Source organism: Notothenia coriiceps, unplaced genomic scaffold, assembly GCF_000735185.1.
Source record: "Notothenia coriiceps isolate Sejong01 unplaced genomic scaffold, NC01 NC01_scaffold00000339, whole genome shotgun sequence".
Lineage (NCBI taxonomy): Eukaryota > Metazoa > Chordata > Actinopteri > Perciformes > Nototheniidae > Notothenia > Notothenia coriiceps.
Window position 1 is genome coordinate 19,092,693 of NW_011333040.1, and position 6,024 is coordinate 19,098,716.

The following is a 6,024-nucleotide window of genomic DNA, read 5'->3' on the forward strand; positions in this document are numbered from 1 at the left end:
TAATTCTGCTGCAGCATAAAATGAAGTCAAACAAAAGCCTTCAAAGGACAATATTTGTTCTGATTAAGTCTTTCTCTCTTTATGATTGAGTACGTCGAAACTTACGAGGAGCATTTTAAAGCAGCAAAGTGCCTTTCCTTTCAGAGTCCACTAGAGGGAGATGCATATCTATTTATCTGTCCTTTGGTCGTGTGGGTCTGTGTATCAAATTAGGAGCCAACTAGAAAACAAAGTTTAAGCGTGTCTGTGCATTGTTATATTAAAAAAAAGAATATAGGAAAAAAGCCAATTATAGTGTACACACAACAAACACACAGTCACAGAAGCAGTTGTTACTAAGGGCTAGCAGTTGCCGCATAGTCTTTGTTTTCTGCGCAGGTTCCCAAAAATGATTGTGCAAAAATGGGAAATGTGATCATCAGACCAAAACATCATTAGTTCCCCGCTGTTCTCGGTGATTACAGGTCAGCGCCGTTCCCTGCGTCGCTCTCTCCCTCGTCAGACACGCGGCAGACACCTGCACGCGGCGCCGCCCACCTGAAGTTTTCCCAACAAATTGTATTTATCAATAATTAGCAGCGCAGCATTTGGTTAGTTGAAATTGCGCTCAGACACAGGAACCTTTACGGGATGTATCATAGTAATTATGTGTGTCAGTTGAGAATGCTTTTTACATCTGCGAGTCGAATGGAGTAGAATATTAACGACTTCCACACTGGATCAGATTAAATGTTGGAGCATTTGCAGTAAAACACCCAAATGAATTAGAGTCAGAGTCCAGGCTGCTGTTTATTTGCATACACATAATCAATACATTTAACAACGATAGAGAGAGGAGTAGAAATTAGGGGAAATAATTAAAGAAGCAGGTGATGAGATGAGAGAATATGAGAGAAAAGACAACTCAAAGAAAATTGATTGATACAATCTTAACAAAAGAAAATATGAAAAAAATAAAAACCACATGTGCCTGACCACATGTGATGAATAATTGACATGGGATCTCTCATGAAATTAGATCACATATAGTCACACGCCAACTATCACAAAAGAGGCGTATCAGTCTTTATTTTCAGAATCCAGAAAGAAATGAAACAAGCAAGTCAGAAGAATATATGTCTAATGAATACAACTTGAATCTTGAACCAAACCTAAATGTATACTGCAAATACGACCAGCTTTAAAACAGCATGGCTGCAGCTTCAGGGCTCTGAGGCCATGCCCTCTGTGCTGTATCTGTGTGGACATTTAAACAACCTGAGGAGGAATTGCAGTTTTTATCTCTGATTCTGGTATTCTTTTTCTTAATATGTGACTGTATTCAGGCAAAACTCTTAAATAACTTATATTTTGATAAAGCAATAACATGATTTCCCCAGATTGTATTCAGGTACTGCAGAAATGTTAGTACCCTTAAGTAGCAGTTAGATCAGAAGTTATCTAGAGATAAAATAAACAAAAAAAATGTATAGGTTAAATGGAAGAAAATACTTTCAATTTAGAGATGTCTTGGAGGGTTGGCCTTTGGCTGCCAATGTTATTTCTCCACTTTCTAAAACATATTTCTTCGTGATTTCACACGACAGACTGGGAAGGTTTACCTGCTGCAGACACTGTACCCCTGCTGAGAGTGTCTTATAAATGTGATTCGGTGTCAGGGAGATGGTGTGTGAGCCGGAACCTCACTCCATGTGTCTGTATTGAGCTCTTACCCCTTTTGTGCCACTGAAAGGCACTGTTGTCCACAGCTGAACTCCTGAGTAATAACATGAAGATGTCGTGTTGAGCAAACCTCCACAGTGCTTAAGGCAGGTCACTGGTGGAGCGTAGGTTAAATATGGAGACTGGTTCATCAATATAAGATGAGACGAGACAACTTCATTAATTAGATATGATGCTCTGGATGACCTGATGTTATATATTTTTTCTTGACGAAAATCACAGCTTTGAAGGATTCTGAAAATGGGATTGGGATATGGGAAAATGTATATAATATTGGACATTGTAGCTTTTTCCCTTATGGAAAGTTGGTACTTCCCACACGTTAACATGACAGGGGGCTGGACCCTTAGAAACGATTGTAAACTAAAGCTGGAGGTACATGAGATAATTATGAGGACAAGAAATCAGAAACATGTTTCAGCACCACAAAGTTTTGACTGTGTCTAAAATCTTTACTGTCTATTATTTTTATTTGAATGTGGGAGTGTGAAATCAATGCAACATTTTCCAAATGGACGCAGTTGGATACGTTTTAATGTTATGCTAATTTTTGTTTTTTCATAGTTATAATTTGGAGCCATTCTGAAAATGTAACCAGAAAAAGACACGTGCAAACTGTGTCACAGGGTCACAAGACAGTTCATTTCATTTTCAGAAAGTTAGGGAACATTGTGGTAACATTACTTAAATATACATATTATAAAGGTTTTGCCTTTTTGTTTGCAATGATTCCACCATTACATATTTTTGTTATGTTCCACAGTAAAGCAATAATAGACTCCAAGAGCAGATTTTAGTTTTTTTCTTTCTTCATTTTCATGTTTATAAAAATAACTTGCTCAACTTTCCGCTGGAAAGGATGCAATGTTAAATCTAAAAATATGTTGTTTTTGTAAATTTGAATTTAATCTGGGCTACAGGTATTGGATTTTTGTGTCTGCTGGCAGGGAGCCACACACAATAGCGGCACAGGTGTTGACCAAAAAAAAGAGGAGAGAAAAGGGAAAGGCAGAAAGTGATTTGAATTATCATTGTGGAATGCATTTGGCATCTCTGTAATGGAAAGTGCTCTAAATAGAGCCACAAAGTTTTATGTAAAAATGATGCATGGATTTTTCCAAAGTCTTTGTTTCTCCATAAATCTTTTTTTCTGTTGAAGCTTTTTCTAACTCTCGATTTCAAAATACAGCGTTTGTTGATCAAGAGTAGTGATATCTCTGACTTGAGCGTGGGGTAATGACAGAAATTAGCACAAATGCTCTAAGTAATAGTTCCTGATTTTTTTCACTTACAAATTATTTTTCAACTTGTTTTTGGATCTATGCATAAATTAAAAAATCTGCTGAAATTTATTATTCATTTGAGATGTGATTAATATGCAAAATTATGCAAATTAAGATGCAATTAGGCTCCAATTCTCTAGTGGAATTTCCCATTATAATTTAATACAAAGTAACAGAGTAATTGGTGTCACGTGTAATTACGGTTACTCAAGTGCACTTTCAGGCATGCAAATGATTCACTATATGTTGGTTATCCTATGCAAATGTACCATGTGGTGTTTTAACAAGTTGGGGAGAACACAATGGGTGCGTGCTTACCCCGTGGGGTTGGAACAAGGTAAAGACACCAGGGCATATTTTTTTTTAAATGAGAGTAGTTGGAAAACTTTCAGCGCTCAGATTATCACCAGCTAACACTTCCAGTTACTTTTTTTTCTTTTGGGAATATCTGTGGAGAGGCATAGACTTTCATCCATCACCAATCAATTTAGGAAAGAAAACTGTTTTGGATTTGACTTGGGACTCGTGTCTGGGGGAAAGGAGACGGTTTCCAACATGAAACTGTTGCTTCAGTTGACACCATTCACAGGAAGTACCAGACCACCGACGCCCCTCCTCGTTTCGCTCAGAGATTTTTTTGTCTTCATTACTACTGTGCACTGTTTGATCAATGGCACTGCAAATGTCACAAGCAATCACAAAACATTATGCGCGGGGGACAATTACGCCTCAGCTCGGCGTGACAAACTTTGCAGTCTGCGGCCGGGCGGAGAGAGGAAAAGCGATTATGTAATTGATATCTATTTAGATAGAATGAAAGTCCTGTAAACGCTCGGAGGGAAAAAATGTCTTGCAGAGCAATTCCTTCTTGGGAGGCAAATTGATTTTAAATTGTTACATGGCTGGTTACATGTCCTGACATCTTGCTTTGCGCTCCGACACACACACACACACACACACACACACACACACACACACACACACACACACACACACACACACACACACACACACACACACACACACACACACACACACACACACACTCACAAACTGCCTGGCATTAACAACATACACACAGATACACTCACTTGTACGCACATACACACACTCTGCTATCTGTCTTGTTCATGATCAACGCTCTGAACAAAGACATCCTGCCTCCCTCCTCATGCCCCCCTTCACCCATCTTCTCTCCCTCACTCTCTCTCTCCCTCTCCGCCTCCACTCTGTATGCCTGCCTGCTTGCAGAACTCTCTCAAAGAACATAATCCCTCAACAAAATGGAAACACAAAGGAAACTTGAGCTCAATCCTATAAACGCACGGACACAGCAGACAATGCCTCCTCCCACCCGTTTCCCCCCTATCCCCGTCCCCCTGCCTCCCCAACAGCCATAAATGCCCCGTGGCACAGATCAGGCTTTATCAACCCTCCCCTCCTCCTCCTACTCCTCCTACATCCATCCATCCCTCCTTCCCTCCCCGATTAGTACCCCACCACCACCACCACCTCTACCCCGCCCGTCTCACTCCTGCCGCCAGCGTCTCCCATACCTCCACACGGACCGCTCTCCTGCTGCAGGAGGCTGGAAGGCCTTTTGATGTTTTGGCTCCTGTTATTATGTATATATATTATTCAGTGTCAGAGTCTTTGATTTGAGACGTGTGGCGAGCAGATATGTACGCATGCACACAGGTAGATGTTTGTCAGAAAACGTTATTAAAGCAGCAGTTTGACCTGCAAGTTGGTCCAGCAATTTAAAAGTTAGTATGAGTTTCCAAAACGCTCACTTTTGTGGCACTCACTGCCGTGTCCAACTTGAACTTGGTAGATGGCGCTCAACAACAATCATAACCAAATAGTCCTCTCATTAATACGTAAGGGCCAAGGTTGTTTATTGATACCCATGAAAAGTGTTTTCTTATCTGACACTCGGATCAGATTAACTATTTCATTATATCAACTTCCGAAAGTGCTACATAAGGTATTGTTGAAAAGAGAAATCAGTTTAAAGATCTGGCAATGATATGGTTACTGTTTGGTAACACAAAAGTGACTCAATCAGTCAGGGAAATATGATGGATTGGGTTTATATGTTAAGGTAAGAAGAGCTTTTGTTGTCAGGTCTGCAATAATTAACAGGTGGTAATCATTGTCATGCTTTGTTAACTATGTTAAAGTCTGATTGGCTGTTTTGTAAACCCTGAACTTTATCGCTCTCTAACAACTTCCTTCTTTGCTTCTGTCATAATTACTACAACCTCTAGAAGGGCTTTAAAATAAGACCCATGTTTGGGGGTAACTCGACTAATACTGTTGTGTTTTGTGTTGTACAGTGTTATACAAATCCTTACCTCTGTAATCCCAAACAAAAGTTGCTGTTACCACATACACCTGAATCACTGAAAAGATGGAGGAGACACATGTTTAGTTTTAACTCCCCTTCATGAACTTGCCTGAATATCTGCTTCCTATTGTCCCTTATTGGTCAGTATAAAGAATAACTTATTATTACTTAAAAATCAAACATCCTTCAGTTGAATTGAATCAGACTCCACACTGCTGAACCCGGCAGTCCCCCTGTGCCCAAAATATGAATGTACAATAATGCAAACAGGAAAGAAGTGAACTGAAGATTGCTTGTGGCTTTGCCAATGTAGGTCAGTGTCAGTTTCCACTTTTGACTTAACTGTTTTGCGCCCTTTTGTTATTAGAGATCCTCCACACCGGCAGCTGAGCACCAGCCGAGGCCCAGTGTGTTCCTGAGAGTGATTCCTGCTCGGAGCCGCAGCAGCGTCGGAGAGGGAGCCCCCTGGAGGAGGATGTGAGGTGGGTGAGGTTTGATCTACTCTAATCTGGTTGTGGGTGGGAGGTGGGGATGTTGGGGAGTTGTTTGGCATCAGTACCGGGACTCACTGTGACTGTGTGGTCTTCGGAGAACCACTTACCGCCCCCGTGCTCTCCTCCAGTTCCAGGCTTGGGAAGGTGAAGCACACTCTCTCCATCTTTAACCTCC